The sequence below is a fragment of the Carlito syrichta genome, unplaced genomic scaffold (assembly GCF_000164805.1).
Source record: "Carlito syrichta isolate Samal-C Ts95f unplaced genomic scaffold, Tarsius_syrichta-2.0.1 Scaffold126572, whole genome shotgun sequence".
Lineage (NCBI taxonomy): Eukaryota > Metazoa > Chordata > Mammalia > Primates > Tarsiidae > Carlito > Carlito syrichta.
Window position 1 is genome coordinate 277,672 of NW_007070668.1, and position 12,977 is coordinate 290,648.

General features: G+C 41.8%; 1 pseudogene across 1 annotated transcript; it reads right to left on the bottom strand.

Annotated features, from left to right (window-relative positions):
* Positions 1-4,755: 4,755 nt before the first annotated feature.
* On the bottom strand, positions 4,756-5,606 carry LOC103250156 (annotated as a pseudogene). The gene has a single exon (XR_002481403.1). The product of XR_002481403.1 is annotated as a 60S ribosomal protein L7a pseudogene (transcript).
* Between the last annotated feature and the right edge of the window lie 7,371 nt (positions 5,607-12,977).

Here is a 12,977-nt window from a genome sequence, read left to right on the forward strand (position 1 = left end):
TACATATAAATTTATTCTAACATTTTATTTACTGTACCCATTATTTTTTCAACATCTAAAAACAAACTTCCAAACTGCTTTTATCTTTAAATTTACTTTATGGAGGTAGTCACGCTGCCTTTAGAAAAACTTTATTAGATTGCACTTACTACATTATCTAGAAAATAACACATTTATATGCCTATAGAGCCACCTTCTCCTCAAACCACACAAAACAAAAAATATAGATATCTGCTTGTCTTTCTCTATAAATAAAAGGAGGCAGAGACAGTAAATATAGAAAGGTGGCATGTTACATTACCATAACACACCAGAAACCCAAGGTGAGGATAAAAGTGCTATTTATCAACCCAGTGAGAGCTATGATTCTGTGGATTTTCATGTCTTCAGTGTTACCGGAGTTTAGATAATTCCAGAATTTTATTCTTTATCTTAGAACTTCATCTTTGGAAAGCTTTTTAGTAAAACTGGGAGGTAGAATATAGCAGGTACGAGCCTGATGGGGAACAAAGATAAATGAGTGAAACATGTGGCGTATCCACACTCCAAATAGCAACAGAAGGCAGGGAAAATTTCAAATTCAAGGGGAATCCTATGTGTCAAGATACTCATCATTTCCACATCCATGTACTTGTTTGCAACCCTAGCTCTGGCAACACCACCTGATTTCTGTTTAGTATCTTTCTAAAAACACCATTCCAGGTCAGGAATTCATTTGTCTGAATTTATAATAGAAATTTAGTAGAAAACAAAAAAGAAGCATGGATAATGATATGTGCATTAATTATATTTTTTTTCACTTCAAAGGAGTATATTTCTTGCTCTCTATGTTTCTGTCTCTCTCCTAAGTATGTATGCATGTATTTATTATTAAGTGCCTATATTTGTAGAAAGCATAAGGGTATCTTAGCATTACAGTAAACCAGAATATTATTGAGTATGACCAATACAGCATTTCTTTCTTTTAATTCAAAAGTTTTCAAAAAAACAGTCTGAGTTTCTAAGGTTAATGGAGGACAGAGAAGATGACTAACATTTACTGACCTACCCTATTCTAGGCTTTGTGCTAGATGCTTTAAATGTTTCATCTCATTATCCCTCATACCAGCCTTCTGAGATATATACTACTCTCCCCAGTATACAGATGTGGTGACTTGTTCAAGGTCAGGGAGCTGGGAGTCAAGCTACACCTGACAATGAGAAACAAGGTCAGGATTTTATACTTTACGGTGTGTGAGAAAACAAGTAGCTTTATTTATTTATTTATTTATTTATTTTTGAGTTGGGTCTCACTCTGTCACCCAGACTGGAGTGCAGTGGCCATTCCCGGCCACCGCAGCCTCGACCTGCTGGGCTCCGGCGATCCTTCTGCCTCAGCCTTCTGAGTAGCTGGAATTACAGGCATGCGCTACCACGCCCAGCTGATTTTTTGATTTATTGTAGAGATGAGGTCTCCCTGCCCAGGCAAGTCTCGAACCCGCGGGCTCAGGCAATCCACTCACCTCAGCCTCCCAAAGGCGCGGGATTACAGGCTGAGCCACCGAGCCCGGCTTCATTTATTTTTTTAAAAAGATCTTGTTCTTAAAAAACCATGTGTATTTGTTAATTAAGAGGAATGTGAAAGGGAATGAGTTAGGTCAGAAAAGAGGACTTGAAATTTGAAGAGACAAAGTTACCTCAATACATCAGGATTATGCATAATAAAGTCGTTACAGGTTTTGCACATTTGAGTCCTAGTGTATGAATTCTGACTTGGCATGTAGGAAGTTGTGGATGGAGATTGTGGGTGGGCTTTCCTTGAATAAGGCATCTCAACTTTCCCCCACCTATCCCAGCTCCATTCTGAGTTTCCCCTCCCAACATCAGAGGCTCCCATAGCACCCTGTGCTACTCATTTGCAGAACCCATCAGTCCTCTGATGACTTCCTCACCACCTGTCTTCTCATCCAGGTCGGAGGCTTCAGGAGTGCTGTGACCATCTCTCCTCTTCACCATGGAACACCTGGCATACAAGGCCTGAGGTCAACCTGTCAGTGGAGGCCCTGGTGTCACCCCACTTTTCCTCCCATACTGGACACCCCAGCTTCCTATTCAAGCCCCATCTTCCTCCACTTAACCACAGCTGGTCCTGTGCCTCCTTCTTGGGACCACTTGGACAGGGAATTCTGGGGTTTTGAGTATTCAGAGTAGGGCCTAGAAATGTGGGAATGGGGCCAGAGCAAACCCTCTAGATTGTGGAACCCAAGGCAGGGGCCCCAGTTGCCTGGGTCTAGGAACAATGTTGCCAGCACTCAAGAAGCATGCTGAGCATATGATTAACAATTAATATGCTGACTCTCTGCCACAGAGAGATAGCATTAAGCTAACCTCTGTGGGCCTGAGCAGCAGGAGGCTGTGTAGCTGATTTCCCTGTGAGAGAGGGTAGATCTAAGGGACAGCAGTGGTAGACCCTGAATAAAACACTCACTGTAGCTTATTCTACTCTAGCTATTATTGTCCATGACTTTTCTAAAATTTTAAGGATAGAGAGCATTCCTTTTCATTGCAGAGAAAGTTCCATCTACAGACTTCTCAGTAATGATGCAGACAGATAGAATTTGGACAATCTGAGAAATAACAAACACCCTCAGGTTCTTTCTCTCTGTGTCACCAGGAGTTTCTAGATCCTCACAGCATGGCAACACATTTAAAGTTCAGATTATTAAGTGAAATTTCAAGGCAAAATAAATTTATGTTTAAACAGTAGTGTCTATAGGGTAGAGGTCAGTGAAACTGAACCTTCAGAATAAAACAAATATAAAACCCAAACAGAAATTTTTGTTATATGAAAGAAAAACCATCTCTCTTACAACTAGACCAATGCAATGTGTAGGGATAGTTTAAGAGCAGGAGGTGCTGAGAGAATCTTTTTGAAGCAGTAAAAAATGTTCCTAGGGATGAATAAGAATGCCTTTTGTTTTCCTTCATTGTTTTAATCCGAGAAAACGAGAATAATTCTGAGAGATTCAGAATGTACCTCATTTATGGAAGGAGAAAAACAAAAAGGGAATGTATATTCAGTAGACAGGAACTCCATTAAAAAAAGAATTGACAATTACTTAGAAGTCAGGAAGCCAATTTTCAAATCGATAACTTGCTTGAGAAGGATAACGTGATGTAGTGTCAAAGTAGGAAGCATTATCAAAGCTGCATTTACTTTGCATCAGTTTTTAAGTAGTCTTGGTCAATGCTGAAATATCTGAGCAAGGAAGGTCAGAAAGTAAGGAATTAGAATCTGACCTAAATCTTTACACTCTACTAGCCAAGCCTTTCCATACAGGACAAGGCTGAAAATCAAGTTTGGGGTAGCTTTTCTATTCCCATTTGGTTGGTTTTAACCTAACTGCCAAAGAACATCTCCATGCAAGCCCTATCCTCACCCCTGGAATAAGCAGCGTAACTATAAACAGGAACAGCCGCAGAATTAGGTTCCTTGCGTCTCACACAGATTCTTGGTGGCACAGCAAAACACAATCTGAATGTTATTAAAGAGGACGTGGAAAACAAACGGAGATTTAAAGTAAATTACATGAAATGAATTTTCATCATCCCTGCTTTGTTTAGTATGTGAGAAATCCAATGTCATCCACATGTGTACATCACTGAAGAATAATTTCAGCTTAATCAGCTAAAGGGGAAGAAATATATTTAATTTGTGGAAGAATTAACCATAATTTGCATTACCACTATCTTATTGAGAAAGTGCTCAGTAAAGTGTCCCCTAAGAGGAAGTAAAGACGTAGGCTACTGGAATGGAATCATGAAGAAGGACCCAAATTTGTTTTTTCAGTATTTGGCACAAAGCCATTTCCCATTCGTTTTAAATTACTAAGAAAAGTAAACATTTTGGTAAATGTTTCAGAGAGATTTATAGGTGAGCCTAAATGTAGTCTACTTGGTGACTGACTCAATTTTAATTCCTTTGGTTCTTGGCAGCAAAAAGGGCAACATTGTTACCACTTGCCTGGTCAAAGGTTACACTTCCTGCCCTCCATCAGCTTAGCTGGGACATGTGAGTGTTTTGAGATACTAGTCAGGTCACCTTCCAAGGGGAATCACTCATGCACACCATCTGATTAAGGGGCTTTTGTAATGAATACTGCTACCAGGTATGCAATTAGCCTCCTCTAGCTTTTCCTTGTTTAATGAAACACATGCTAGGTACACATTCATGGAAGAGCTACGTAAACAAAGGCAACTGGGAGCTAAAAAGCTAAATAACTAAAAATTTTAAGTTTTAAAAAGTTTTTTAGGTACAATACAAAGATTTTGTGCTTACATCCCAGGGAATTTGGAAGCTCAGAGTGCCATGTTTGTACTGTTGCTTCTTCTAAGAGGTTTCCACAAGTATAGATGTAATAATTCTCTTTATCGGCTCAACATTAAGGCCCATGACCACGTTGTGAGTGCTGTCTATGATCTCTATTAACCAAAAATCCTTACTGAGTGCTTACGAGAGCCAAGCACTGTTTCATGCTCTTTACTTGCTTAAGACTCATAATTATTTCTTTTTCACAGTTGAAGAAACTGGAGCCAGATAGCGGAGAACCTGTGCACTTACCCATGCCCAGATCAACAAGATTGGACCAGAACTGTTGGGAGCCAGCCTTGGAGGTCCACATGATTGACAGATTCCCGGTGGGCCGAAGACCCCGGGCCGCAGGGCGAGCCCGGGAAGCTGAGGCCCTTCTGTCTTCCACCTTTGCTGTTCGATACGGCTGAAGAATTTTTATTATTTTTATGTACAGAACACTCAGCAGTGTACATTTAGCCCAGCTTAGTGGCAAGTTCTTTAGCCTTTGCCTTCTCCAGCTTGGCAATGCGAGCCACAGATTTTGGACCCAGGACGTTGCCTCCCCAGTGATGGCGGATCTCATCATATCTGTCATTGTAATTGGTCCTGATGGCTTCCACCAGCTTAGCCAAAGCTCCTTTGTCTTCCGAGTTAACCTGAGTGAAGGCGACAGTGGTGCAGGCCTTCCGGTGGACCAGATGCCCCAGTCTTGCCTTCCCCTTGATGATGCAGTAGGGAACCCCCATTTTACAACACAGAGCAGGCAGGAAGACCACCAGCTCAATGGGATCCACGTCATGTGCAATCATCACCAGCTGAGCCTTCTTGTTCTCCACCAAGGTGGTGATGGTGTTGACCCCTGCCTGGAGGACAGGTGGCCTCTTGGTTGGGACGTCCCCTTTGCCAGCAGCTTTCTTCTCAGCCCGGGCCAGCAGTCTCTGCTTCTTCTCTTGCTTGGTCTCTGGCCTGTACCTGTGGGCCAGCCTAAGAAGCTGAGTAGCTGTCTGGCGGTCCAAGGCCTGGGTGAACTAGTTAATGGCAGGAGGCACTTTCAGCTGTTTATAGAGGATGGCTCTTTGTTGTTGCAACCGGATGTACCGAGGCCATTTGACAAAGCGGGTGAGGTCCCTTTTGGGCTGGATGTCCTGTCCGATGCCAAAGTTCTTAGGCCTTTTCTCAAATGGAGGGTTCACCACCTTCTTGGCCTCCTGCTTCTTCACGACAGCAGGGGCCGGGGCCACCTTCTTCCCCTTGGCCTTCTTTCCTTTCGGCACAGAACAAAAAAGAGAAGCCCTCTAAAGTTGCCTTGGGTTCTCCAAGGTTTTTGTTCTGCTTTTCCTTTAGAAGTATTCCTCTCCTAGGCCGCAGACACTAGCATGCTGGACTCTAACCACTATTCCAACTCAAGGCACAGATCCCACTGTCTCCTAAACTCGGGGTGGGCGCTAATGTGGTACCTCTCATGGTATTCACTTGTTAGCCTGACCAATCCAGCTGTGTAGTTGTTTCAGAGATGTGCCCATGACCCATGATAGTGCAAACAGAGTTAACCTAAGAACTTTTTTCTTTTGTTCTGGAGCCAAGAGAAAAGAGGCTTGCTCTTCCAGCTTATCTTGAACCTGGGAGGCTGTGAGTTAGGAGCTGCTGCATCATCGTGGACCATGTGTAACCTTAGAAGGGCATCAACAAATGCAGGGAAGCAGAGCCCAGCTAGGAGCTGGAGAGGAGCTGGGGCCTGGGGACATCCATAAGGCCCAGTCCTGCTGGGTCTGGAGCTGGCTCTATCCTGGACCTCTCAGCTCTTTGACCTGATATGTTCCCATCTAACTGAATTACTTTGGATTGTTTTTTCCGACACTTGTCTCAGAAAGATGTCCTTGTATCAAAAAATAGAAATGTTGCCCAGTGGCAGGGAGATGCCATTGTGACCCTCCAAAGAAGCAGAGGGGTGGGATGGGTGGTGTGGCAGATGAGGGCAAAGAAGGTGGCATTCTCTGCCATTCACAAATGAGAAAACTGCCGCCTGGGAAGTTTATGTAATTTCACCTGTTGGTAAGTGGCTGATCTGGCCTTTGGATCCGGGTCTATCTGGCTCCAAAAAAAGTCTGGGTGCCTCTCTGCCACTCTGAGCTACCCCAGAGAGTGCTTTGTAAGCTGAGGACGTGGGGAGTGAAATTTTCCAAGGCACTCCAAGTTTGATGTTCCCCAGCTATCTTCAAAGCACTCAACACATCATCTCATTTGCTAAACCTAGTGTAAGAGATGGTTGGATGTGATGGGTGGATTTATCTACGATTCTTAGAGATGTGCTTTTGTCACTAGGGTGGACAGGATTTAGGCTAACACTTTGGTTGTGAAGATTAAGATGAAGGAAATGAATATGAAAATGTGATGCATTCAAAGTAGAAATGTTTTGCAATGGTTATAAGAGGATTCACGGAAGACAAAGAAGACTCAACATGACTCTTAGACTTTTTTGTTTCTGGTCTGGGAGGAGTCTGAAATGCCACTGTTGTCTAGTAATTAGTACGACAGCATTATGGTAAGTTAAGGAAGGATGAAAAAAGTTTGTTTTCCACACTTAATTGATGGCAAGACAAATATTAGTTTAGCAATATTTTAAAATGTTGTACTGTGAGTACAGTTCTGTACTAGGTGCTTTGCAAATACTAAATAAAAGACAGGGAACTTTGTTGAGGAAGCCAAAGTACACAGAACCATAGAGCAATTAAATATCAACACATGAATGAGAGAGGATAAAAACACAAGAAAGTCAGAAGACATCATGAGTAACAGGAATGATGATGAGTTACGTGGGGCTGGCCAAAAGCAATCCTTTGTTTCTCTTCCATTTTGAGCTAAGATCCTAAGAATTAACCTGATCAGAAGTAAGCAGGGAAGTGGGTGTCTTTTGCTAGGAGCAAATTGAGGTGTCTTTTTATTTTGCTGAGCAAGAAAAGGCATATCTTAGGTCTCTGGAGTATGGAATGATGGAAACCGGGATTGGAGCCACATTTACACTGTGCCTATAGATGAGCAAACAGGGAGAGGCGGCTTATCATGAGGTTTCTGATAAGCTCTGGAATGACATTGGTAGGGCCTTGCCTGGGATGGCAAGGGGCAAAATATGGAAAAGATGAATCTGATCAAGTGAGGATGGTCTTTCTAGCTCAGTTGCCCAAGGGAAATGTACAACATTGGAATGTGAGTCAAACTGGGCCTTATTCATCTTCCAGGCCCTGGCACTCTGGGGATATTGATATGTATTTAATGAATGAATGAATGAATGAGGCTGACTGAACTGGGAGGATGCTTCAGAAGCAGGAGCAAGATAATAGCTATTGATCAATGGCTGGAAGCTACAGAGAGCTCAAGAAGATTCAGAATGGAGCAGAGCCATTTTTCTTCACAAAGTGAAGAAGTCATTAACTGGATAGGAATTGCGGTTTCTTTCGTTGTGGTGCAGGTGGAAGTTAAACTGGGGAGGATGGATCTTTTTGACTCAGTTAGGTGGCCTGGTTACACCAGATTTTCGACTTCCCTACCAATCAATATTCATGTCCTTGATATTCCCCGGCTTCCCTTCTCACACAAGAAAGACACATCAGGAGCTGAATTCCAGGGGTCTTGCTTTCTGTGGACATATTTGCTTTGGTATAAAATTTATCTTGCTTGGGGGTACCCACCTATTCTTTAGCTCTGCTCAGTAGTCTCAGCAGTTTTATTCCCGCCATCTGCTTCATCTTTCACAGATCTTCCTTCTTTCTTAAAGGGGCTTTTCCTCTTTTCTCCAAACATTTTCTAATATGCCTGAGCAAACCAATTAAAAGGAAAAATCATCTTGTGGTTTCTGACAGATTTTGTGACTTTACAGGAGGTTGAATCTCTTCCTGTATACATCCTAAATCAACAGAATTTCCTCCTAATCTTTCCTTGTTCCTCACAACGCAGGAAATTGTTCTGGTAAGTGCGGTCCGCCCCACCCCCCACCCCACGAATGCCTCAATGGCCAGAGCTACAGGATCTTCTGATCCTTCCCCAGGCTGACGGTTCTGGGTGGAGGGGCTCTGCACTGCTCCAGTGATCCCAGGAAATGGAAATCCTTTCCCAAGCGGGAGCCATTGGATTTACCTCTTTCTGTTCCTTTCCTTCAGGGATAGATGATCTGAGTTAATTCCTTCAGGGTTCTTACACATTTAGCTCTTGTCTCTTTGTTCCCCACTTAAATACCCTCAGCAAATTTCCCTAAGCTCATTTCAGTGCAGATCCTTATTTTCTTGCATAAAGAGAGAATTGTATTGAAGAAAGAGTTTCTTTGAGTGAGATTCTTATGCAATTAGATACATATTTTTTTTCTGTATTCGATGGTAGACTGTCATTCTGTCATGTTAAATCCTTTCTAACCTTACTTTTTAAAAGGAACCTTTGCTTTCTTTGCTATTTCCTTGCACTCACTTAGGGGAAAGGCGACATTTAGGGGAAAGGAAACTTAGTCTAGGGAGAGGAGCATGTGAGTGAAAACCCTGGGTTCTTCATTTTCCTAGTCTCTTGGGGAATAGAACAACTTGGCACAGACATATTTTGAGGTGCTGCCAAGAAACAGCTACTTCTATAAATCAGTTCATTAGGCCCTTAATTTCTGTGACATTTGTCTTCTCAACTTAATTGTAAACTTTCTGAAAGTGGGAACTAATCTTCCTTTCATTTTCTTTTTCTCCATACTCTGAGCTAACTTCAGAATTGGAGTCTCCAAATTGTGAGACTGGTGCCTAGGTTGAGGAGGGTACTAATTCCTTTGATGTTGGCTCTATGTTTGTTAAAATTAATGTCTTAAAATTAAGGCATTTCAAGAATGAATTTATGCCAATGTATGGAATATGTTGGTATGTTCACTATAATTTTTTAAACTGTTTTGGCCACAGATGTCAGAAAATCCAGTTCAAAGTGATGCAAATCATAAATGAAGTAGTTCCAATACCTTTGCAATTTACCCTTATTGCTCTGCCAAAATTATTAATAGCATCCCCTTCACCCCAAAAAGTGCCTAGATTTGTATAATAAAGAAAATGGTCATCTGTATTAGTGCTCAATGCTCAATAGCTGCAGTAACAAATGACCACAAACTTAGTGGCTTGAAACAATACAAATTTATTCTCTTACAATTCAGTAAGCTAGAAGTTCAGTACTGGTCTCACTGGGCTAAAATCAAGATGGCAGCAGGGCTATATTCCTTCTGAATGCTCTAAAGGAGAATACACTTCCTTGCTTTTTTTTTTATAGGCTTTATTTTTTAGAACAGATTTTATTTTTTAGGTTCACAGCAAAATTAAGCAAAAGGTGCAGAGACTTCCTGTGTACCCTACTCCCCATGTGCATAGCCTCCCCTATTGTCCTTGCTTTTCCCAGTTTCTAGAGACCACCTGTATTCCTTGGCTTATGGCTCCTTCCTCCAACAATGTCTGGCTGTGTCCACGAGGGAGCTCTGTCCTCCCTCCTGGTTTCCTCTCCCACCTTTAAGGGCCCTTGTAATTACAACAGGCCCACCTAGATCCCCTTTCTTAAAGTTGTCAGTTGAGTAGCAATCCTGCTTCCATCTGCAACCTTAATTTCCCTGTGTACTGTAACCAAATATATTCTCAGGAGCCAGGGGTCAGGCTGAGGACATCTTTGGGGGACCGATATTCAGCCTACCACATCATTAAATTCATAAAAGTCTTTGTTATCATATATATCAAGAAGTCCAGAGATAGGGCAACTCCAGGAGGGTGAGTTCACAGCTGATGACATCATCATGGGCCCCAGTCCTCAGGTCTTTCTGTTGAGCTGTGTTCAGAGCACAAGCTTCTCTTTTGGTTGGGTGCCAGATGGCTGCCCCATCCTCAGGCACTGTGTGTAGACACAGCCACCTCCAGGTGAAGAAACCAAGGGATGAGAAGAGGGCTGTTTCTTCTCATGCACCTCTTTACCAATGACGAAAATCTTTTCAAAAACCCCACAAGGAAATCCTTGTGTTTCGCTGGTCAGGATTGTGGCACACTATGATTACCCCTCTGAAGCATGTGGCTGAGGAGGGAATGGAAGTTAGGGTGACATGAGGTCTTCTTAAGGAAAGGGCGAAGGGCGAATAGCTCTTGGGCAGCCAGCAGTTTCTGATGCATTCACAGGAAGGTGGGAGCAGGCTGGTGATTAACAAATCCAGCCAGGGACTTTGAATCTTCAGGGCACTCTTCTGATATTTTCTAATTTCTTTGCATGCAATTCTTTGGGATTATGGAGTGGGATGTAGTTGTGTTTTGAGTGATTGCGACAGAAATCTTGAGGTACAGAAAAAATATTTTTAGTATTTCACAGATGAAAGAAGCAGACACTATGAAACAAGATGGCATTCACAGAAGAAGGGTCTGGACCATACCTGCTAGTAGCCACCTTTTGTTTGCACCTGAGCCTTATTGTGGCCTCTTTGACATCTTAGTCTTGTTTTATGACTTTGCTTAGAGTATGAGTGCTTGTATAATTTTGAGGCACAAAAGCAGAACTTGTCAGTATAGTTTTAGATTTTATAATAATCTTGCAAGTTTTCTATATTATTCATGCTCGAAACTTCCATAACTGTAGTAGCTAATAATCTCATATACCTTTGTGAACTCATGTGATGACATTGGTAGCTACAGCTGCATAATACAAAGCAGTACATTCCAGTAAGCAACTGGGTTTTAGGGTCCTATTATTATTACTCCCAGCAGGAGTATATGTTAAACACAAGAAGTAGCAAGGAATAAAAATTGCCTTATGTCCCTGCAACAGTTTAGGTGAAATGACATGCCAGGCATGGATAAGTACCGACCAACTAACACGGAGTAGCTCTTTGCCTTGAGGAAGTAAGCTGTTAACACCATAAGAAAATGGCCATTGGGATGATTAGAATGGAGTAGTGACTGTGTAATAAAGTGTCCCATTTTAGTTCTTCCCTTGTCGTGGAAAAAGCATGACTTTCTCAGATTATTTTATGAGAAAAACTGAATTAAAACACAAATATGCTATTTATGTATTATTCTAAATTATTTTTGTGGAAAGTAATTGAATCAGTAAATGTTTATTGAGCACCTACTATGTGTTGGCTACCATTCCAGGCTCTTGGGATAGGTCAGTGAACAAAACAAAGATTCCCATCCTTATGGAACTTATAGTCCATAAGAGATGGACAAGAAACAGGAAATATAACAAATCAGTAAATTATGTGGTATGTTAAAAGGTGATCAAGGTCATAGGAAAAGAAAAGGTAAAGTAGGTTAAAGGGGATTGGAAGCGTGAGGCGAGGGATAGAAGAGGAGGGTTAGTGTTTTACAATCTTAAAGAAGGTGGTCAGAGTAGGTCTCACTGAACTGGTAGTATTTACACAAAAAATTGGAGATGAGGGCAATAGCCATGCAGACAGGATAAACATAAATCATACTGTATCTCTTCCTGACACCCCCACTCACACCTAAAGCTTCCCAAAGCCTTCTCATAGCTCCTATGGGGAAGTCTAATTCTTTAACAGAAGATATTATCTTCCTCCTCCCAAACCTTTTCTTGTTCCTCTCTTCCTCCACCCCTTACATACTCCAGCCACCTGGACAACCTTCTTTCTTTTCCTTAGTGACTCCACTTTTTGTTGCTTGGGGTCCTCTTCCCTGAGGGTTTATGCTGGCTAGATTCTTGGCTTCTTTTCACTCTTCAGATGTCAGTGGAAATGTCATTTCCTCAAAGAGGACTTCTTGAGTACCCTGTCAAAATTGGAGAGTCACCAGTTACTCTACCATATTACCCTATTGATTTTCTTCTTTGACTTTTTTATTATAGTCTGACATTTTCTTGTTTATATACTTGTTCCCTTATGCTGTCTGCCTTCCTCTTTTAGAATGTAAGTGTTGTGAAAGAACCTTACACATGGAAAAGGGCCTTATCAATCTTCTTCCTTACTTTATCTCCAAAATTTAGCACACAGTAAGCATCTAATACATTTGTTAAGTGAACCAATGAGCATTTGGAGACTTGTCATTTTGTAGCAGCTTAAGGTTTGCAGATTACTCACCAACTTACCCACTATACCACCATCACCACCACCACCACCACCACTACCACCACCACCACACACACACACACACACACACACACACACACAGCTTTTGTGAGGTTGCAGGGGAAATGACTAGAGAATTAATTTTTACCAATGTGCTCTCTCCTATCAAGAGACCCATTGATAGGCAAACCTGAGGCAGATAGTGGGTTTACAGGTAGACTGATCCTGGGACATACTGCAAATGACTGATATACAGCTGCCTAACAGAGCATCCGTGCCACTGAAAGTTTAATTAGAAAGAGTAATAATTGTTCAGTGCTGTATCACAGACTATCTATCAATCATTTATCTCATCTATCTGAAAAATTCTGAACTAGAATTTTGCCAAGGCTTGGTGCTTTCCCCAACAAAATCTAGAATAACTGAATATCAGTACAACCAAGTAGCCACTTACAGAGCTTGTAATTACATAGCTACAGGCGGTACCACCTGCTTAGTTTCTATTGTTTTCAAAACACCTGTTCTTAGTAATATGTTTTACTCTTCTGAAACGAGGTGAGACAAACAGAAAAAAAAAAAGAA